Source organism: Macaca thibetana, chromosome 4 (assembly GCF_024542745.1).
Source record: "Macaca thibetana thibetana isolate TM-01 chromosome 4, ASM2454274v1, whole genome shotgun sequence".
NCBI classification, from domain to species: Eukaryota; Metazoa; Chordata; class Mammalia; order Primates; family Cercopithecidae; genus Macaca; species Macaca thibetana.
Genome location: NC_065581.1, coordinates 143,429,858 through 143,453,857, shown reverse-complemented (window position 1 = coordinate 143,453,857; position 24,000 = coordinate 143,429,858). Strand labels below are relative to the sequence as shown.

General features: G+C 36.5%; 1 long non-coding RNA gene across 4 annotated transcripts in view; it reads left to right on the top strand.

Annotated features, from left to right (window-relative positions):
- Positions 1-24,000, top strand: part of LOC126952097 (uncharacterized) — a 122,772-nt gene that overhangs the window by 57,163 nt on the left and 41,609 nt on the right. Inside the window, exons 2-5 of one of the 4 annotated variants that reach the window (XR_007724790.1) lie at positions 10,639-10,760; positions 16,312-16,387; positions 17,733-17,891; positions 21,796-21,858. This is a non-coding gene — a long non-coding RNA (uncharacterized LOC126952097). The remainder of the gene's footprint in view (positions 1-10,638; positions 10,761-16,311; positions 16,388-17,732; positions 17,892-21,795; positions 21,859-24,000) is intronic. The other 3 variants (XR_007724788.1, XR_007724789.1, XR_007724791.1) reach the window with 3 other exon arrangements.

Sequence of the window (24,000 nt, the reverse complement as noted above, 5' to 3'; positions counted from 1 at the left end):
CAAGGAAAAATAATTCGCTGAACTCCTTGAGAAATAGAATTATATTATATTCAAACCCTGTTTATTCTAATTCATAAAAATTTAATGAACTTTCATAGTTAACTTTGACTTAAGCAATCTGTCCCCTATAAATGTGTTTAGAATCTAATCACTGAAAATTTCCTGACTGCACTGTGTAACATTTTTATGAAATATTAAGATAGGGAAAAGAAGAGATTTTTAGTGTGGTGATATAGTTCATCTAACTATATCTAAATCAAACTGCCATCTTCAAGTCCTGCCCCATTTGGTTTATGATATCAGCTCAGCTAGTGGCACAGGCTTCTTTGAAGCTCAGTGATTGAGATTTATCAAAAACAAACCAAAACCCAAAAAACCTGCCATGATCTTGGTGGAAATAATTTTCAAATTCTTATGCAGTTATTATAGTTTCTGGCTTGTAAGCATAATGAGTTTAAAGCATTAATTAGGAACACATTCCATCCTTTGCCTCCCATGGTTAAACTGTTTAAAGACCTTGAAGCCTCCTGGGCAAAACAATCAGGCCATGGTGTGATCATCTCCCTCTTGTTTTCTTTGCTTTGTGCTTCTTCATCTTTAAAAATGTAATTCATTTATTCTAGGATTGTTTGGCACTTTCCACTTAGCCAACAGTAGACAAAAGAAGTCAGAAGTAGTTTGGGTTTGTAGATTCTTGAAGTGACTTATTTCTGATGGTTGTATACAGTCATTTATTGCATAAATATTTGTTGAGCAAGTGCCAGCTAAGAATCCTGACACTGTGCTAGGTGCTTTGAAACAAGTGATAAACCAGATGCAGCTCCTGGTTTGCATCTAAAGGAGTGCTCAGGAAAGAAGATGAAATGAGACAGGGACATTCCTATCTACAACCCAAAGAAGCAAGGGGTAACTTGCCATGGTAAAATATTATAATAATGCAGATGGTGAAGAGATTATTTCTTGATAAGAGGAATTAAGAAAAGAGACATGGAGGAGATGGGATTCAAGTTCTACTGGAAAGGAATTAGACATGGAGAAGGTGGGATGAGCGAGACTATAGAAGAAAAAAAGAACAAGGAGGCAGAGGAATGTGAGTCATCAAAGTAAAGAATATAAAAGGAAAAAACAGAATAAATTTGAGCTGAGAAGTTGAAATTCAAATTCTACAAGTGATAGGGAACCACTGAAGATATTTTAGCATGTTGTGATGTCATCTGAAGTTTTCCTTAGGACTTGAAGACAAGAGAATGAAGGTGGTAAGACCAATTAATGGGTCAAACCATCTAGAGTTTTGTTACGTCTTTCTAATGATTTTGGACATTATTCCAGAACCAAGAGTAAGGCATTTTTAAAAAGTTTTAAATATAAGAACCAGTTATTTAGATTTGTATTTTAAATAGCTAACTCAGGCTGAGGTTCAGAGTTTGGATAGGAAGGGATAAGAATAGAGAGAGAGAAAGGTAAGATGACTCCTTAACTAGTCTGCCTTTATAGCTCTTAGTTTTTGCAGTCTGCCCTTTTGCTTGATGATCCATTTTAGGCAATGACAACCTCTTCTGGCTTGACTCAGTATCCTCTTTCAAGTATCTTTTTGATTTTCACCTTCTGGTCTCTCACCTTGTGATCATAGAAAGAAATGTACTTGGTTTAAATAGAATCAACACTTTGGACCCACTTACTGCATGGTTTCCCCAGTAGTGAAATAAGGGATGGTGAGGTGAGAGGAAATTAGAGAACATTACCGCCATTTGTCATTGTGGTTATTGTAGAGTTTTCTGAGTTTAAATGAGAAGTGCGAGTGTGAGAGTGTGTGTGTGTGTGTGCGTGCACACGTGTGTGGGTGCCCGTCTCAGTATCATTGAAGCCACATACCAAAGACTGTAAGGTTGGCCCTTAACTGCAGGCATGGGACAAAGGAAATCAAAATTCATGTCCTAGACTCAACAGTCTTAGGAAAGATAAACTCTGAAACTTTTAAGTCTATGAAAATAGAGGAGAGCGAGCATTGTGTCCAAAATGAAAAGTCTAATTTTGCTTCTGCCAAAATGGGATAGATGTTAGAGAAATCCTCTGGAGCAATTGAAGCTAGAAGAAGTGAACATTTTTTGAAGAACCTTTAAGAAAGCTTCTGGGCACAAATCATTGTGAGATTGGTTTGCATTTCCTTGATGATTAGTGATGTTGAGTATTTTTTCATATACCTCTAAGCCATTTATATATCATGTTTTGAGAAATGTCTATTTGGGTCTTTTGCCGATTTTCAATCTAATTGTTTTCTTGATGTTCAGATGTTTGAGTTCCTTGCATATTCTGTATATTAATTCTTTGTCAGATGCGTAGCTTGTAAATATTTTCTCCCACACTGTAGGTTGTCTTCTTACTCTGCTGATTGTTTGTGTTGCCGTGCAAACTCTTTTTAGCTTGATGTAGTCCCACTTGTCTATTTTGCTTTTGTTGTCTGTTGCTTTCAGGCCTTATTTAAAAAATTCTTTCACAGCTCAATGTTGGGAAGTGTTTCCCCTTTGTTATCTTGTAATAGTTTAATAATTTTGGGTTTTACATTTAAGTCTTTAATCCATTTCGAGTTAATTTTTGTATATTGTGAGAAGAAGGGTCTAGTCTTATTTTTCTGCATGTATATATCCAATTTTCCTAGCAGTATTTATTGAAACAACTATCATTTGTCCAATTTGTGTTTTTGTACCTTTGTAAAAAATTGGTTGGCTGTAGATGCATGAATTTATTTCTAGGTTTTCTATTCTGTTCCATTGGCCTATGTGTCTATTTTTATGCCACTACCATGCTGTTTTGGTTATTATAGCTTTGTAAAATATTTTGAAATAAGATAGTGAGATGCCTCCAGATTTGTTCCTTTTGCTCAAGATTCCTTTGGCTATTGGAGGCCTTTTGGATTTCCATATGGATTTTAGAAGTTTTTTCTTTCTGTGAAGAATGCCATAGGTATTTTGATAGGGATACATTCAATCTATAGATCACTTTGGGTAACATAGACATTTTAACAATATTAATTTTTTCAATTGATAAACACAGTGTATCTTTCCATTTATGTGTGTGTCCTCAATTTCTTTCATCAGTGTTTTGTAGTTTTCAGGGTGTAGATCTTTTATCTCCTGGTTAAGTTTATTCCTAGATATCTTTTTTGTAGCTATTATAGAATTTTAATTTCTTTTTCAGATAGTTTATTATTAGCATATATAAATATTTGTAAATTTCTATGTTGGTTATATATCCTGGAACTTTATTGAATCTGTTCATTAGTTTTAATAGTTATTTGGTATAGTCTTTAAGGTTTTCTGTATATAGGATCATGTCTTCTGCAAACAACAACAACTTAACTTTCTCCTTTTCTATTTGGATGCCTTTTATTTTTTCTCTTGCTTAATTGCTCTGGCTAGGACTTCTAGTACTATGTTGAACAGAAGTGGTGCAAGGGAGCACCCTTGTTTTCTCTCTGATTTTAGAGGAATAACTTTTTAGTCTTTGCCTACTCATATGTTACCTGTGAATTTGTCATATGTAGCCTTTATAGTGTTGAGGTACATACCTTCTATATTTAATTTGTTGAGAGTTTTTATCATGAAGAGTTTTTGAATTTTACTGAATGCTTTTTATCCATCTATGGAAATAAAAATATGGTTTTAAGCTTTCTTTCTGTTAATGAGTTATGTCACATTTATTGATTTGCATTATGTTGAACCATCCTTGCATGCCTTGGATTAATCACACTTAATCATCATGAATAATCTTTCTTTTTATTGTTATACTTTAAGTTCTAGGGTACGTGTGCATAACATGCAGGTCTGTTACATATGTATACATGTGCCATGTTGGTGTGCTGCACCCATTAACTCGTCATTTACATTAGGTATATCTCCTGATGCTATCCCTCCCGTCTCCCCCGTCCCCACAACAGGCCCTGGTGTGTAATGTTCCCCATCCTGTGTCCAAGTGTTCTCATTGTTCAATTCCTATGAGTGAGAACATGAGGAGTTTGGTTTTCTGTCCTTGCAATAGTTTGCTCAGAATGATGATTTCCAGCTTCATCCATGTCCCTACATAGGACATGAACTCATCCTTTTTTATGGCTGCATAGTATTCCATGGTGTATATGTGCCACATTTTCTTAATCCAGTCTAGCATTGATGGACATTTGGGTTGGTTCCAAGTCTTTGCTATTGTGAATAGTGCCTCAAAAAACATACATGTGCATGCGTCTTTATAGCAGCATGATTTATAATCCTTTGGGTATATACCCAGTAATGGGATGGCTGGGTCAAATGATATTTCTAGTGCTAGATCCTTGAGGAATCGCCACACTGTCTTCCACAGTGATTGTACTAATTTACAGTCCCATCAACAGTGTAAAGGTGTTCATATTTCTCCACATCCTCTCCAGCACCTGTTGTTTCCTGACTTTTTAATGATCACCATTCTAACTGGTGTGAGATGGTATCTCATCGTGGTTTCGATTTGCATTTCTCTGATGGCCAGTGATGATGAGTATTTTTTCATGTGCCTGTTGGCTGCATAAATGTCTTCTTTTGAGAAGTGTGAATAATCTTATTAATGTGCTGTTGAATTTGGTTTGCTAGTATTTTGTTGTGAATTTTTGCATCTACGTTCATCAGGGGTACTGGTATGCAATTTTGTTTTTTGTGTGTATCCTGATCTGGTTTTTGTGTTCGAGTAATGCTGTCTTTATAAAGTGAGTTTGGAAGTGTTCCTACCTCTTTAATTTTCTGGAACAGATTGAGAAAAACTGGCAATAGTTCTTAAAATTCATCTGTAAAGCCATCAGGTCCTAGTCTTTTCTCTGATGGAAGATTATTATTACTAATTCAGCTTCCTCACTCATAATTTGTTCAGATTTTCTATTTTTTTATAATTTAATTCTTTCTAGCTTATCAAATCTGTTGATATATAGTTGTCTATAATAGTCCTATTTTTTGTATTTCTGTTGTGTCAGTTGTATGTCTCTTTTTTCATTTCTGATTTTATTTGAGTCTTTTTTCATTTTTTAAATTTTTTATAGATAATGGTGTGTTAGATTTGTTTTTCTTTCCAAGAAAGCAACTTTTCACTCATTGATCTTTTGAATTATTTTTGCACCGTCTATTTTATTTATTTCTTCTGTGGGCCTTATTATTTTATTTTATTCCCTATATCAATCTTGGGTTTATTTTCTTCTTGTTTTTCACTTTCCTTGTCAGATTGTTTATTAGAAATCTTTCTTCTTTTGTTATGTGGGAGGATACTGCTATTCACTTCCCTTTCACAACTGTTGTTTGTTGTGTCCCATAGGTTTTGATATGATGTTTTTATTCTCATTTGACTCAAGAAATTTACCTTTTAATTTCTTCATTGACCCAATGGTTATTTGGGAGCATGTTGTTTAATTTCCATGTATTTGTAAATTTTTTGTTTGTTTTTGATTTCTAATTTTATACCAATATTGTTAGAATATATACTTTATATGCTGTCTCTCTTCTTAGATTTGTTAAGACTTGAATCCTAACATGATCTATTCTGGAGAATGTCTCAAGTGCAGTTGAGAAGAATGTGATTCTGTAACTGTTTAAATAGAGTATTCTATAAATGATTGCTAGATCTATTTGGTCTATCAGAATTTCTTTATATGTAAATTGAAGTTTTTCTCTTGATAACTTAAAAATTCGGTTTTGACAGTTTAAGTGTAATGTTCCACACACACACAAAGACAGCTTACTTCTTCAGTCAGTCCACTTGGAATATAGTTGTTTATTTATTGTTTTAGTGCCTTTTTTTGGCGGGACAAGCACCAGGTAAATCCAGTTGGCCATCTTGCTGATGTCACTCCTTCCTATTTACTTTCTTAACACCAGAGAGCAGAGTTTGTGATCAAAATCTTAGCACTTTAAATTCCCTGTGGGTAAGTACTTTTTATACCTTTGGGTTGATAATGAAAATAGTTGAGCCAGTTGTAAATATTTCCTTTTGGTATGTGACAGTACATTTTTTGCAAGATAAATGACTATAATTTAAAGAAAATTATCTGCTGGCCTCTTTCTATGTTGTTTCATTGACTAAAACACTGTGACTAGATCAACAGTTTCAGATTTAATTAAAATATTAAAATTGCACTTATATGGGTGGCAAACAATGACATGGAGAGATTGAGTCTTTTGTCCAAAGTTACATGGCAAATTGGAGGTGGTGTCATCATTAATACAATTTATTATCAGGGCAATAAGTGGGTTTGAATTTGCAAGGATAAGAAACTAACCTCAAAACACAACAAAGAAGAATGATTGATGAAATCAATGAGAAGATGGCTCACCACCAAAGAATTACGTTTGGCACTACTTTTATGACTTGCTTCTTATACTTGATCTCAAAGCACTATATGATGAAATTAAGAAAACATTTAAAATGTTCAGCTTATGAAATGTATTTGTTTCCTAAGATGGCATGCTCATTCATGACACTTGGGTTCAATGCACATGTTTAATGGTAAGAAATCTAGCTTAGAAAAATAATAAAACAAGGAGCCATCAAAGCCCAAATCCGCAGTCATTTTTAAGACGCTGTTAAATGTTGCTTGCATCATTAAAAACATTTTCATATGTCTATCACTGAATAATCATATACCCAATCTTAGGTAAAAATAACTGCATTTGCCAATAGTTTGCAGTTGAAATAAAAACAAAACTCTTCAGCCAGAGAAACCTTTTAAAATATTTCAGTATTTGCCTATATCAATTTCCTGACATATATTAACTAACTTACGCTCTCAAGAGGTATTTTTTCAATGACAGATTGTGCAGGTCCTTTTTCTCAAGCAATTTATGGTTTAGAAAGGCAAATCAGCAACATATATATTAAGAAATTTTATTAGGTATTTATGTTAAAAATATTGCTCCACTTTGTAAATATGTGAAAAAATTATGTATGGTGGGTTTATTTCAAGATGTATTTAAAAAATTTTTTATTGAAGTAAAATATACATATAAACTTTGCCATCTTTACTATTTTTAAGTGTACAGTTCAGTGGAAATACATACATTTATATTCTTTTTCTCTCCTATATACCTCCACCCACCAATCTTCATGAGATCCACTTTTTTTTTAGCTCCCATATATGGGTGAGAACATGCAATGCTTGTCTGTCTGTCCTTGGATTATTTATGTAAGAAAATGACCTCCTGTTTCATCCTTTTTGCTGCAAATGACAGGATTTCATTCTTTTTTATGGCTAAATAATATTCCATTGTGTATATATGCCAGACTTTCTTTATCCATCTATTCATTGGTAGATACTCAGGTTGATTTACATTTTGGCTGTTGTGAATAGTGCTACAATAGACATGAGAGTGCAGATATTTTTTGACATATTGACTTCCTTTCTTTTGGATATACATCCAGTAGTGAAATTGCTGGACCAAATGCATGTTCTATTTTTAGCTTTTTGAGGAACCTACATACTCTTCTTCATAGTGGCTGTACTAACTTTCATTCCCACTAACAGTGTATGGAGGTCCACCTTTCTCTGCATCTTCACTAGCATCAGTTATTGTTTGTCATTTTGATACAAGCCATTTTAACTAGGGTGAGATTATACCACATTGTGATTTTGATTTGCATTTCTCTGATTATTAGTGATGCTGAATTTTTTTTGTATATATTTGTTTACCATTTATATGTCTTCCTTTGAGAAATGTCTGTTCATATCTTTTGCCCATTTTTAAATTGTATTATTTCTTTTATTATTGAGTTGTTTGAGTTCCTCTTATATTCTAATTACTAATCCCTTGTCAGATGGATAGTTTGCGAATATTTTCTCCCATTCTGTGGGTTGTCTATTAACTTTATTGTTTCCTTTGCTATGAAGGAGCTTTTTATTTGGACATAATCCTATTTTTCTATTTTTGCTTTAGTTGCCTATGATTTGAAATTTTACACAAGAAATCTTTGCCCAGACCAATGTACTGGAGTATTTCCCAATGTTTTCTTCTCGTAATTTTATAGTTTCAGGTCTTAGATTCAAGTCTTTAATACATTTTGATTTGATGTTTGTGTATGGTGAAAGGTGGGAGTCTAGTTGTATGCTTCTGCATATAGTTACCCAGTTTTCCTAGCATCCTTTATTGAAAAAACTGTCCTTTTCTCATTGGAAGGTTTTGGAGCCTTTATCAATGATGATTTGGTTGTATATGCATGAATCTGCATTCTATATTTCATTCTATTGGTCCATGTGTCTGTTTCTATGCCAGTACCACCCTGTTTTGGTGACTATAGCTTTGTAATACATTTTGAAGTAAGGTGGTGTGATGCCTCCAGCTTTGTTCTTTTTGCTGAGGATTGCTTTAGCTATTTAGGGTTTTTGTGGTTTCATATAAATTTTAGGATTATTTTCTGTTTCTGTGAAGAATATCATTAGTATTTTGATAAAGGTTGTATTGAATCTGTAAATTGCTTTGGGTAGTATTGCCATTTTAACAATATTAACTCTTCCAATCCATGAGCATGGAATATCTTTCCATTTTTCGTGTGTGTCATCTTCTATTTCTTTCATCAGAGTTTTGTAGTTTTCCTTTATAGATGTTTTACTTCTTTTGTTAGATTGATTCCTAGATATTTTAATTTTTTGTAGTTATTATAAATGGAATTTTCTTCTTGATTTCTTTTTCAGATTGTTCACTGTTGATGTATAACAATTTACTTATTTTTTTATGTTGATTTTGTATCCTGCAACTTTACTGAATTTATTTATTAGTTTTAATAATTTTTTTAGTGGAGTATTTAGGTTTTTCTAAACATAAGATCATGTCATCTGTGAATACAGCTGATTTTTTTCTTCGTTTCCAATTTGGCTGCCCTTTCTTTCTTTTCTTTCTTTCTTTCTTTCTTTTTTTTTTTTTTTTTTTTTTTTTTTTTGTGAGAAAGGGTCTTGCTCTGTCATCCAGGCTGGACTGCAGCAGTGGGATCTCAGCTCACTGCAACCTCGACCTCCTGGATTCAAGTGATTCTCCCACCTCTGCCTCCCTACCAGCTGAGACTATAGGCACCCGCCACCACACCTGGCTAATTTTTGTATTTTTTTGTTAGAGACAGGGTTTCGCCATGTTGGCCAGGATGGTCCTGACCTCAAGTGTTTCGGCCTCCCAAAGTGCTGGGATTAAAAGTGTGAGACACTGCACCCAGCCTGTATGCCTTTTATTTCTTTCTCTTGCTTAATTGCCCTGGCCTTTCCAAATTTTTAAGTGTGTATGTAGGCACATCTGTTTTTTAAATTATTTTATTATTTCAATCCTTTTAAGGAATTTGGTTTTTTAGAGATGGCATCTCACTCTGTTTCCCAGGCTGGAGTGATCTTAGTTCACTGCTGCCTCAAACTCCTGGGCTTAAAGAATTCTCCTGCCTCGGTCTCATAGGAAAATCGCTTGAACCTGGAGGGGGAGGTTGCAGTGAGCTGAGATCGTGCCACTGCACTCCAGCCTGGGTGACAGAGAAGGCTCCGTTTTAAAAAAACAAAAAGCTGGGAGGGTTACGCTAAGGGATTATATTCTAGATTTAATCCCTGTCTGTTACCAGCTGCCTGAAAATTTCCTGATAGTTTTTGGGGCCCTATCCTGCCTCCCTCATATCTGCCTATCTACCTATTCTAACAATAATATCTGCCTCATAGGGCTGATAAGAGGATTAAATTAGTTAATATACCTAAAGGACCATCAATTGTGGCTGTCACATAGTAGTAAATTAATAAATATCATAATCATTAATGATAGTATTATTTCACCAAAGCAGCCAAGTTACTTTATTGAAGAAAATAAGTTTTAAAGTTAGTTATATAAAAATATTTTAATATTGCACAAGTGAAACCATGAACTCATTGATTCCTTTTATTTCACATTCAACCAGTTATGATAATGGGAAAACATAATCTGAATGTAACATTTTCTTTTTATTTATTATATGACACACTAGCATTTAGCTCATAATTTTTTTTTGACATTTTTTACCCATAAGAGTTAGTTTCAGCTCTACATTCTTGCTTATAGTTTCTTGAATCCAAGTATGGTATTCCTCACTTTTCTTATGAACAGGGAGACTTTTCTGAACAGGGAGACAGCACAATTTCATAGAAAATACATGCATGTTTGAATTGATTTTTAATTTTTGCATAAAATTTTAATTTGTGTGTAACCTATGTGTATCTTAGTGGACAAATGATTTAATTGCTCTGAACTTGAATATCCTTAGATTTAAATTGTAAACTAGAAAGCATACCTTGCAGGATTATTGTGTTACCTATTATATATTTAAAATAATTTGCAAGTTGATGGCACATAATAGATAATCAGTGATGGCATAAAGTTAAACAGAAACAGCAGAAAAGAAGCAACATTTCCAACATGTAATAAAAATCAGAACAAAAATAAGACTTTTCACCTTTAGTTTTGGAAAAAATTAAATATTTAAAAATTATGCAGTATGGCAGATGGTTGGAAAAAACTGGAACCCTTACAAATTGTTGATGAAAAGATAAAGGGGTCCATTCTGTGGAGAACAATTATGTAGTGTCTATCAATGTTTAAAAGACAGTCTTTGACCCAACAATTCCACATTTATTTAACTTAGATAACAGAAGAAAATAAGTGCAACATGCCAGAAATCCAGTAAAGAAGTTCAAGTATCAGAAGAGCATGAATCAAAACCAAGTGCAAGAAGAGGCACCTTGACATTGAACTAAAGGCCACCAGGTACTCACTGGGTCAATGACTCTTCTCATTTTTATGTAAATATGAATCATCAGGTGAACTACTTGAAATGCACATTCTCGGACTAATTTCTATTTTTAGAAAAGCTGATGATTCTGGTCCTCAGAACATACTTGAAATACCAAGGTTCAAGTACTTCCTGGTAAAGGAGTACTTAAACAAAAGAGTAAAGAAATGGACACTTCAGTCCCCATGTCCACCCCTCCATGCCTGTGGCCAATAGCACTCAAACTGAGAACACCTTTTCTGATGACCCCATACTGTGTCCAGAATCTAGCCCAACATAATGTCCCATTTTCCAAGTGTAAATCGCTCAGGTATACTTGCAATATGTTAAAATGTTAAGACCCTTTCATATTATTTCATGTGGTGGTAGGGGGAGTGATGGTGCTGGTTTCAAACTTAGACATGCAGCAGAATCAGCTGGAAAGCTTGTTTAAATGAAGACTGATCAGTCCAGTCTGGCTGCTGGGTGGAGTTTTAGATTCAGTAAATCTGAGATGAAGCTGAGAATCTGTCCTTTCATAAGTTCCCAAGTTATACAGATGCTGCTGGTCAGGGACCACAATTGGAAAACCACTATCTTAATGCAATTGCTTCTGTGCAAGAAAACCAAAACCAAAGCCCAAACAAAAAAGTTCATGCCAATACTAAGTGACAAAAACCAAAAAGCTCTAATAAATTCAAAGGAAATATTTTTCTTCTCGGAATAAATCAAACTGGAAAAGCAGGCCCTCTCTATCCTCCCAGAAGAAAAGGGAAACAGGATTGGAGAGGCAACTTCAAAGCAAAGGTCACTCCCTGGAAAATGCCCCACATCCAAGCTGAGAACAGTAGAAGTGTGCAAAAAGAAAAGTCTTAATCACCCTGTGAAGCAAGAGCAACCTTGATTCATAAGATGTGTAAGCATTGTTCTTAAATGTAACACTAGATAAGGATTCATCTTGTGAACGGTAGGAAGAGGGAAAATACCTGACACATACCCATTCATAACCATTCTCTTGATAAGTCTGTTGAGGTGAAGTACTCCAGGTTTAGTTGTAACTTTTTACATAAAACAGGAAGAAGAGAAGAAGTTATCCGTGACATTCTTACTTTCCTCAAGCAGTAAGACTAAAGAAATAATCAAAGAGAAGCAAATGTAGAAATGTAATGTAATTCTTTGGATAGAAATAGTGCCTTTAGGAATAAAATTAGGTTTACTTGACAAAGTTTATCCAGGGAATAGGATAAACTTGGGGTTGTTAGTGAGCTTGTAAATTGCCACTGTTACTAAGCAACTTTTAGAATACTTATTGTGAACATCAGTAAGCTTGTGGATGGTTTTTCTTTCTATCCCTGATATTAATTGAACTAAAAATAAACCAGACGTTTATCCAGAATGATTTACCACATCAATTATAAATGATTGTTTTACAAAATTTCCTCTCAGATTTTTAAATCTTGGATTTTTTAAGATGAATCAACACCTTACTTTGAGAAAAAAGAAATTATTTACTTCTGAAATTCGTGCGCAAGTTAGCCAACAATGATAATGTTTATCCTAAGAGGTGTAAAAGATTTCCGGGGGCATAAGTTTCCTCTTTAAAAAGGGAAAGTAATTACTAGATTTAGAATAAATTTCCCCAAAGCAGAACCTGGAATTTCACCAACCCCTTTAAGTTCTTTAAGCCTAATAGTTTATTTTTGTTGTTTTTAGTTATTGTTACTATATAAAATTCAAGACAGTTTTACATATAAACAGCTAAAAATGAAATTTCCCCAGAGTGCATTAAGGGGGTTGATGTTCCTTCTAGGATTTGTGTGTTGTCTATCATTTAATGTCTCTCTCTCTCTCTCTCTCTCTCTCTCTGTGTGTGTGTGTGTGTGTGTGTGTGTGTGTATGCTTATCTGTGTAGTATATATATTTATATACTTTTATTTGCAAATAATTTGTACCTTGCTTTTTTCATGCAGCACTGTGGAGAGTTTTTATGTTTCTTCTTTTTTTTTTTTTTTTTATTTTTTTTTTGAGACGGAGTCTCTCTCTGTCACCCAGACTGGGGTGCAGTGGCGCAATCTTGGCTCACTGCAAGCTCCACCTCCTGGGTTCAGGCCATTCTCCTGCCTCAGCCTCCTGAGTAGCTGGGACTACAGGTGCCTGCCACCGCGCCCAGCTAATTTTTTTTTGTTTTTTGTTTTTGTTTTTGTTTTTTGTATTTTTAGTAGAGATGGGGTTTCACCATGTTAGCCAGGATAGTCTCAATCTCCTGACCTCGTGATCTGCCCATCTTGGCCTCCCAAACTGCTGGGATTACAGGCGTCTGCCACCGTACCTGGCCTGTTTATTCTATATCAAGATGTGTAGACCTGTATCATTCACTTAATAGTGGTATGGGATTTCATAATAGAGACACTAGTTCAGTTTAATATTTGTCCCAGTGATAACTTTAAGCTATTACCAGCATTTTTGCTGCATCAATCAATGCTGCAATCAATGTTCATGTACAACAGCTTCCTAGATGGCATTGCGGATCAAAGACTACCTACCTTCAAAATTTTGATTGATTATGCCAAATTATCCTCCATAGGGTTTGTATCAATTTGTCATTCTACTAATTGTGAGAGTTCTATTTTATACATCATCTCTCATACTGAATGTTATTAAATATTATTTCCCAAATTAATAGGTAAAAATGGCATCTGGTATTCTTTAGGTTTATGATTGTTTATTAGTTAAGTTGAAAGGAAAGTGAAGACTTCATTCTGGTAATAGCAGGAGGAAGAAGGGAATGAGGGCAACAGCAGCATTCACAGAATATTAGGTAATGTAAAAGCTCAGCTGGTGAAATAGAAAGACCTCAGAATACAGTGGCCTAAATAGTAGGTAAGTTTCTCTCTCTCTCTCTCTCTCTCTCTCTCTCTCACATGAAATGTCTGGCCAGTGTGGGCTGCTGGGGCAGCTCTGTTGCAGGTGATTATTCAGAAACTTATATTTATAGCATTTGCTACTCCTAGGATATGATCCTCTTCCGTATGGTAGAAGCTGGGTTCCTGCGTATCTATGCAACCTGTGGGAAGGGGATACTAGGGAGGTTGAGATGTGGTTTCTAGCTAGATGTTCATGCATTCAAAACCCCAAACACTAGATTTTAGCACTTTTTACAGTGGAAGTGAGAGGTGACAACGCGCTGGTAGCCCTCGCTTGCTCTCCGCGCCTCCTCCGCCTCAGCGCCCACTCTGGCTGCACTTGATGAGCCCTTCAGCACCCCCCCACTGCACTGTGGGAGCCCCTCTCTGGGCTGGCCAAGGCCAGAGTTGGCTCCCTCTGCTTGCCGGGAGGTGAGGAGGAAGAGGCGTGGGCGGGAACAGATGCTGTGCAAGGTGCTGGCAGACCAGCACCAGTTCGGTGGGCATGGGCTCAGTGGGCCCACACTCAGAGCAGCCAGCTGGCGCCGCTGGCCCTGGGCAGTGAGGGGCTTAGCACCTGGGCCAGCAGCTGCGGAGGGTGCGCCAGGTCCACCAGCAGTGCCGCCCACTTTTGCCCTGCTCAAATTCTAACCGGGCCTCAGCCACCTCCCTGCAGGGCAGGGCTCGGGACCTGCAGCCCACCATGCCAGAGCCCTGCCCTGCCATGGGCTCCCACGTAGCCCAAGCCTCCCTGACAGGCACCACCTCCTGCTCCCCCGTGCCCAGTCCCATCCACCGCCAAAGGACTGAGGAGTGCGGGTGTACAGGGAGACTGATGGGCAGCTCCGCCTACAGTCCCAGGTTAGCATGTACTAGGTGAAGCCAGCTGGGCTTCTGAGTAGGGTGGGGACTTGGAGAATTTTTATGTCTAGCTGGAGGATTATAATGCATCAATCAGAACTCTGTGTCTAGCTCGGGGTTTGTGGATGCACCAATTAGCACTTTGTATCTAACTGATCTGGTGGGGACTTGGAGAACTTTTATGTCTAGCTGGAGGATTGTAAACGCACCCATCAGCACCCTGTGTGTAGCTCAAGGTTTGTAAATGCACCAATCAGTGCTCTGTGTCTAGATAATCTAGTGGAGACTTGGAGAACTTTTGTGTCTAGCTAAAGGAATGTAAATGCACCAATCAGCACTCTGTGTCTAGCTCAAGGTTTGTAAATGCACCAATCAGCACCCTGTCAAAACGGACCAATCAGCTCTCTGTAAAATGGGCCAATCAGCAGGATGTGGGTCTAGCTCTGGGGTCAGTTAAGGGAATAAAAGCAGACTGCCCTAGCCTGCATCCCCTTCCACACTGTGGAAGCTTTGTTCTTTTGCCCTTCTCAGTAAGTCTTGTTGCTGCTCACTCTTTGGGGCTGTGCCACCTTTATGAGCTGTAACACTCACCACGAAGGTCTGCAGCTTCACTCCAAAGCCAGAGAGACCATGAACCCACCAGAAGGAAGAAACTCCGGACATGTCCAAACATCAGAAGGAACAAACTCCAGACACACCATCTTTAAGAACTGTAACACTCACTGCGAGGGTCCGTGGTTTCATTCTTGAAGTCAGTGAGACCAAGAACCCACCAATTCCGGACACAGAAGTGATGCTCCTGACAGCTGCTTCTCAAATGGACGAATTGTTGCTTTGCTCCAAAATTCTATGAATATGCCCTGTATGTGCTGGAGGCTTCGTATAGTGTCCCTAGGGATGAGAAAAGAAAAATGTTTGCCAGTTGAATAGTTGCTATCCTATTAAGCAGGAGCTATGTTAATTTTCACCAGTCTAGATATCACTTTTAGAATAACAGCTAAAATCAGATAAAATTGTTGATAATTCACAGTCATTCTCCAAAGACCATCTAACCATTTTCCCTGGGGTTGATTTGCAGGGTCCTCAAAAACTTCCTAGGTCTAGAAACTGAGTGAGAGGCTATAAGAGGTCATGAATCCACCCCCGTCTCTTTGGCAACTCAAGCCAGATTGCTGTTTAGAAGACATACACTTTTTGCAATTATATAGATCAAGTAATACCTCATCAACCACCCATCCACTTTATGACAGGGAACATTGTCATTAGCCACCGCCACAGATTCCTGCAGGTCAAAACCCTGATTGCCACCCCATCTCTGTGACTGATTATGGTAATTGCAACCACCTTTTATCTGAAGGTTAAGCACTACCACATGGCCTTTCCTACCCCAGGATTCCATTATTCTCATTTAAATGAGAGATTTCTTCTCTCATAAACAAGAAATGAGAGATCCTAATACAATGGCAGCATCCCCCACCTTTATTTTCAGTTTGTCAAAGAGCCACTTCAAAACTTTCTGAAGATGCTATTCTCTTCTTTGTGAATTTTCTTATTTGCTTTGATGGAAAGAGTATTATTTTTTTAATGCCTTCACAGAAAAAGGTACAGTGTTCTCTGGATATCTTGATGGACAGACAAGGAAGGTGTATACATTGCATATAATAAATCAGCCTCAAGACCTTAATTCTTTAAAGTCTTATGTTTTTTTTTTTTTTTCTTCCAATTAGATCAAGAAAGTTCTGGCAGATTAATATCATGAAATGTTGTTTTTCATTAAATCCAGGCTTCAGTAGCCAACAAAGACAACTACTAGAGGTGCTTACAGTTGCCTTGGCTGGCACACTAATTCAAAATACTGGGTAAGTGCATATATTATCTATTGATGAATTGGTTCAATTCACCATTGTATTTTGTCTTCTTCAGTATAACACTCTTAGAAACCATCCCTACACAGTTTATAAGGTTCATGATGATTCAGTTTTAAAAGATCTTTTAAGTTTTATGATACATACTGTCTCTTTATGAAATAGGGTTATCAATTCTATACCTGAGGGCTGCTGAGATATAACTCTAGTTATGGGTACAGAGGCAATGAGAGATAGTGTGTGTGGGGGGGTGGCTTTTGAGAAGAACTGGCATCCCTTTGTGAGTCAAAAGCGCAGATTAGGTCATTGAAAGGTCTTTCTACATAGGAAGTTTATTTTTCTAATACCAGGAAAGAAAGGCTCCTTCTTTTTGCAAAACAATCTTGAGTTGATTTGGAAAATCAAAGTGTACACATTCAAATGGGTCTATCCTATCCAAATATCCTTATCCCCAGTCTCGCAGTGCAACTTCTCAGCCAATGCCCTAAACTTATCATAAGTGCTTTGGTAATGATGTATATTTATAAAATGCAGCAATTCTGCTACTTACACAATTATACATTGGGGCCCAGTCTTCAGGCATGTCTGTCCTGCAGTTACGAGATATAAGGGATTCTTTTAAGATTCACTATAGGAGCTGTCTAGTTCTCCACTAGTGCTTTGTGTTTGAAATTTAAGTTGCTGTGCACTTTTCTTGTTTTTTGTTTGTTTGTTTGTTTGAGCTCCCTGCATAGTCATAAGTAGGTAGCCAGCCCATGCTTTTTATAATTACCAGTATTGACATATAAATGAAATGCAACAGGAATTGGATACCTGATCCTCCATCCTATGCCAGCGCTGGCAATAATCCGAGTAATTATGATACCACAGCAAGCCATTACCTATCTCCTATTTTCCTTCAGGAAGATAATGCCTTCATCCAACACTTAACAAACCAGCTTCTGAATAACCTATTAAGGAGCTACTTTATGTGGCTATTCCTGGTAGGAAATACTGTATTATTCAGAATCCCTACAGGAAACGATTCTTCCCAGATGGTTCAAATGCAGAGACTTTAATGAAGGACTACTTATGGATGTGTGTGGGGGGTGAAGGGATAGTGAGGCATCCATGGACTCACATCAGTAAGAAAACATTACTCCAAGGACAGAAAGGTCAGGGAGGAAATGAAGTTACTCAAGCACAGAGGGAGCTAGGATTATTAAAAATATGGGCCATCTGGTTGAAGCATTGGTCTTGGAGGGATGCGGCTAGTGCTAAATATACCTGCCAACTCATAGAAACATAAGGGAAGAAATACTCTTACCTCTCTTTTTTGTATTCGCCAATCTCCTGCCAGTGCTTCCAATCGCTGAACTGAACTGGGAACCAATCAACAAGGGAAACCAGGAGATGCAGTCCCTGAAGTTCAGCCTCAAGTAAGGCAAGGGAAGAGAATATGTAAATTTGTGGAGAAGAGTGGTGATGGTGGGAGCTACCAATAAAAACTATCAAAAAGGTAATTATCTCACATGTCATCTCATTTTATCCTTGTACAAATGCTATCAGCATTTCCCTGCATTTTATAAATAAGGAAAGTGAGGGTCAAAGATATGTTGCTAGTAAATTGCTTAAGCTCACATAGCTAGTAAATAGCCGTGCCAAGGATGAAGCCAGATCTATCTAGTGCATATTTCAGTCCTTCCTCTGCCACACCATATCGTGACTTAAACATTTAGATCTCAGCATGAAAATGAAAAGAGACTGAAAGTGATAGAGTTGGTATGGGGAGTGGGCACACACAAAACATGCGTTTTTGACATTCTTGAAACAATTTTAAATACATGTTCTTAATAGAATTTATAATAATATGAGATTATTTATTTACAAATTTTTTACTTACTTGAACATAGGGCTCATGAGGACAATGATTTTGTTTTTCTTCTTTACTGCTATATTCCTGATGCTAAGATCATTGCACAAAATTTAGTAAATTTTCGAAGAATATTTGTTGAATTAAAAACTAAAGAAATGAATAAATGAGTGGGTCAGGATATATGCATGTTCCTTTGGAAAACTAGTAGCATAGAATTGTAGCCTGAAACAATAAAATTTTAAATAACTCTTCATACTATTGAGCATTTCCTGAATATTTCCAGGAAAAAAATATATCAAGTTATATAGGTATCTATTTTCTTGTTTAAATATGACAATCATAGTTACAGCTATACTAAACACAATCAGTTCTGTCTTTACTGCAAGTTTTGGCCTCTATGGTAACAAAATAATATATTGACCACAGTAACCTTTTAAACACTTATTAAGAAAGTTATCTAAAAATTATTTCTCTTCTTTAAGATTAAAGTCACTTGTCCCTTCATCTTTTCCTTATACAAATATTTCCAGATAAATTACCCTTTTGGGTGCCCTCTTCTGTGAATGGTTCAATTGTTCATTAATTTTCTGAAAATGTTAATACTTGGTAACATAAACTTAATATCGTTCTCCATATGTTTACTGACTTGTCAAGAGCAAAGTGGGGTGATTGCCTTCCCTTTTTAGGAAAATATATCTCTATTAATTAACCTATTTGGGAAATATATCTCTATTAATTAACCTATCAGTAAATATCAGTAAAACAATTTTCCATTGTAGCCATAGTCTGTTGTTAATTCAAATTGAATATGCAGGGAACTAAAAACATTAAGTAATTTTCACAAAAACTACTCTTAAACAAGATTCATTGTGTATAGGTCTACCTGATAGTCTTAAGACCAAATGTTGAGTTTAGCCACTGACAATTTGCAGAGTGCACCCATATGTGTTTTGCCCACCACTTTATCTGTAGCATGTAGCACAGTAACTCATATACAATAATAAAAGGAATAATAATGATAAACATTTATGAGTGCTTGCTTATTTTCCAGGCACCGAATACGTATCAGATTACTGTTTCAGTCACTAGAGTTGGCTCCTGACTAGTTAGTGAGACTTTATCGTTACCAGTTTTGGTGACATATCTTAAATTCCAGGTTTAAGATGATAGTAGGAATTAATTGTGATGAACCCATTCATTTCCTTGTAATGTCTTTTAAGGCTCACTTGGGACTGAATAGAGACCTCAGATTCTAGTCTATTTGATCTGCATAGACTCACAATGAGTATTGTCAGAACTGTTTCATCCCATTTACTTAGCACTTGCTTTTTGTTACATTTTCCCTTTCTAATTTCTTATTTTTTTAGGTAACTTTTTGTATAACTTTCCTTATTCCATGCCTAAACCATGGAATAAGAGTTAGAGAGAATAAAGGAAAATCACTGCAATATCCAAGGATGTACTGGGGTTTGGGAAGTATAATTATGTTTGATGAATACAAGAGAAAGACAAATGTTTCTGAGAATGCTTGCCTATCTGTATGAATGGCTATGAAATCCTATGTGTTCATTTGTAATTGGCATTATTACATGAGGTTGATAAAATGTGTATGAATCATTTTCTAAAATACAACATTGTCTTAAATGCAACATTTATTTTTAATGGAACCTATTGTATAATATAACACCAGTGGCAAGTCACATCACATTTAATGTGCAGCCTGAGGTGGAGTCCAGAAACAATGGAATATTTTACCTTCCATTGATCACTATAGATTCAGTCATTTTTCTCAATTCTCCCTCCTGCCATGTGTCTGGTAGTGCATGACCATGAGTGGAGATTTCTCTATTCCAAGGATGTTGGGTTTGGCCACATGAAGTTTTTGGCCAACGAATATGGAATTCTGAGCCAAGATCTTAAGAGACATCCTAGCTTTTTGCTTGCCTCCTTGGTCTTCTGTGAACCACTGTGATGAGAATATGACTTGGATAGCTCATGGTTCTAGGGGTATGTGGAGACATACAAAGCCCATTTGTAGTTAACCTGAAGCCTGGGATGAAGCACAGTCAACTCATAGCCTGCAGCAGAACCATCCCAAACAAACCACAGACCTGTAGAAGAGGAAATAAACACTTGTGGTTCCAGTGCACTGAACTTTTGAGTGGTTTGTTATGTAGTATCATAGTAGCTATAGCTGATTAATACAGTTACATTGAGTTGGGGGAAATTTTCAAAAGAAAGGATAAGAGCAAACAAAGTTAAAGATGATGTCAGGAAAGGAGCACAAGAGAGAACTTCCCTTGTTAAAAGCTAAGAGAGGAATGAAAGTTACTAAAAAGAATCAAAGTTCCTTTTGCTTTCAATTCCTGGCCTCCTCTCAAGCACTGGATTAAATTAATTGTTATCCCCATATTAAAATTTCAGTTTTTAAGGTGCCCACTAATGTGAGTAGTGAACAAAAATATCTAGTGGCAAAGGAATAGTCTAATTTTCTTAACTAAGAACACACTGGTAGATAAAGGGTAAGCACAGATGGGGTGTATATTTCAGCCTGCCTGAGTCAGAATTTCCAGTGAAATTCTGTGTGCCTCTTAATTAGGTTTAAATGTTAGAGGTCCATTTGTAGAGTACAATATATCTGCTTTTGATATCACAATCATATGTCATGGAAAAGATAATTGGGACTTGGGGAAGAAAAGAAAAGAAAAGGACAACATTCTTAGGAAAAAAAGTTCTGAAACATGATGTGAGTTGAAACTTCCTTTGAGTACCTCTTTGCTACCATCGTATTAGGAGAAGCGGAATGGAAAAACTGATCCATTGTTTTTAAAACTGGGAAATTAGAAAGTTACTCTTCAATGCTTTTATGAATATATAACTAACGAGAAATAAATTCAGTTACATTCTTTAACTGCTACCCCCTCCCCCCACATGAGTGATGTCTCTAATTCAGCATGACCTACTGTCAGCTCAGGAAATTTCCATCCTGAGATTTTCCTAGCAGAGTCAAAACCAGTCACCGTCAGAAACAGATAAAAAGTTTTTTAAATGAGAGTGCTTGAAACTGCATTTAAATTCTATCTTGAAAAGTTGCAAAGTGCTTGGTTAATAATTTTCCATAGTATCATTTTTAAACTATTTTGGCATGCTCTATAAACAGTACATACGTTTACTGTTCACATAGTTAAAAAAAAGGTCTTATATTTCTTGGAACGGAGTATCTTTGAGAAAACAGAAATTCATCCCAGTCCACTGACATTATCCAGCTCATTATGGGTGACAGACAGGTTTGGGTAGACCTTGGCCTGGCAGTAGATTGGAATGAAAGAGGAATTTGGAACAGGTTGGTCTCTCAGGCAAAATAATGGTATGCGTTCCAGGTGGAAGAAACGTTGTTTGGGTTTTGGGAAAGCCTCCATCCCTTTTCCCGGGCTGTTTAACAACACATTCTGCAAAGATGTTATTTCTGTACTATTCTAGGCCTACTGTTAAGAGAGTCCCAAGATTCATCCATGTTCCCTTTATTTTTTTCCCTAAATTTTGTAAGGCTGTTTAGGAAAGCTCAGTGAAGAAGCAGAAACAACACATTTAGGAGACAGTCATAAAGGAGGTAAGGATTCATAATCTGGTCAGTTGTCAATTACGTAGTGAGTAGACTAAGAAAGAAGTAGCAAACTTGTTTCTACTTGTTAAACAAAGTTGAAAGCTTGTTTCAATTTTCTATCACTGGGATAAAGGAAACAAGATGGAAGAGGAAGGAGTTCATAGACAACCCAAATCACAATTAAAGCAAAAATAGTCAAATGGATTTGATCAAAACATTTATTTAGGCAGTATTAAACATTTGGGAACAAAAGTATGATTCTGTAGGCATCATTCAAAAATGTAAAAATAATATAATTTTAGTTCACAAAGACCTTAAATTTCAAATAAACTTTCATAAATCATGAACAAAAAGATTTTCTCTTAGTCTGACCTGTTTACATTTAATAAATTTATCTTTTGTCAATTATTGGAGTAGGAGCTGTACAAGGCAAAATTAAAGCCCATGCTCCCTTCCTTTCCTCACTTAATTCCTCCAGTTTCACAGCCAACATAATGGCTTTGTCTGGATTGAGAGCTGACCCTATAATTCACTCTCAGAAGATAGACATAAGCCAGGATTAGATTAGAGCTGGGACTGACTTCACCTTCTCACCACCTACAGCACCAAGTGCAGGATCCAATATGTAGCAAAGGCTTCATCAATATTTGTTGTACGAAAACATGAATAAGAGACTGTTAGCCAGGAGAGGAGTGTTGATGTTTAACAGGCTCAGTTCTCAACAACTCTCTATTCTGTTTGGCTTATGAACTAACTGAGAAGTAGGACAACAGAGTAAGTCAGATGGAAAACAAAATAATTCCCAATGAAGCTAATAAAATAGAATATGGTTTAAATGTATGGGCAAGTGAACTTCCAAATACTGATCCTCAGAACTAGATAAACTTACCTACCCAGTTACAAAAAGTACTGGACTGCCAGATGCCTTCTTCCCAAAATAAATGGGGATAGAAATAGATTAGTTTATATGTATCTAGTTTCTTTTGGATTTACCCATCAGATTGAATGCTGTGTCTTTTTGAAGAGAAATAAATGAAGGAGTAGAGAGAGGCTAAGAACATCACACTGGTGGGATTCCTCCACATAGAAGACAACATTAAGAATGCTGGAGAGCCATCCCCTCACCTCCCAACAGGGAGGACTGTTACAGAGTCAATAGTTGAGAGCAGGGAGCACTTTGTTACACAGAATAGTGTCCTCTGGTTACTTTTTCAGGCATTAAATCTCTCTCTTGCTCTTTTTTTTTTTTTTTTTTTTTTTTTTTTGGTTGACTTTTGGGTAATTAGGAAAAATCTTAAAAGTTCCCAAATGTGTTGTCTCACTGTTTGTCTCCACCATTAGCATTAATCAGCCCCCAGATAATGAAATTGACTCCAACTTCCAAAATTATCCTTTAAGCATAGAGACAAATTCCGTGTCCACCATTATGGAGGTGTTACCGAATGAGGCCACTAATAAAATTACACATGAATCATGCGAAAAATTCAATGCTAATTTTGAGTATATTAAAACTATTTGGGGATTTGTGAAATATGGTATACTAAAGGAAGCTTTTTTTGTTAATTCTGTACATAATAGTATTTTAATACCACAAAACACGCCCAGGAAAATCTTCAAAACAGTCAAATAGGGCCAAGTGCGGTAGCTCACGCCTGTAATCCCAGCCCCTTGGGAGGCCAAAACAGGAGGATTGGTTGAGCTCAGGAGTTCAAGACCAAGACTGGGTGACATAGTGTAGACCTTGTCTGTCCAACAAGTAGTAGTAATAATAATAATAATAATAATAATAATAAAAAAATAGCTGGGTTTGGTGGTGTGTGCCTGTAGTCCCAGCTACTCAGGAGTCGAGGTGAAAGGGTCCTTGAGCCCGGGATTCAAGGCTACAGTGAGAGGAGATAGCACAACTGCCCTCTAACCTGGATGACAGAGTGAGCATCTGTCTTGAAAACAAAAACAAAAATGTAAATATGGATTTGTATTTGAGTCCCAAGAAAAACAGAACCCCGTAAAGATCCAACTTTAACTGATTTTAAGGTAAAAAGTCTTAGAAATTACTAAGCAGCACATGGTTCCCCTCAGAATATAACTGAGTCTGGTCAGCCAGAAATTCACCTTTGAACTGTCGAATGGTTTAAAAGTCACCGAGAA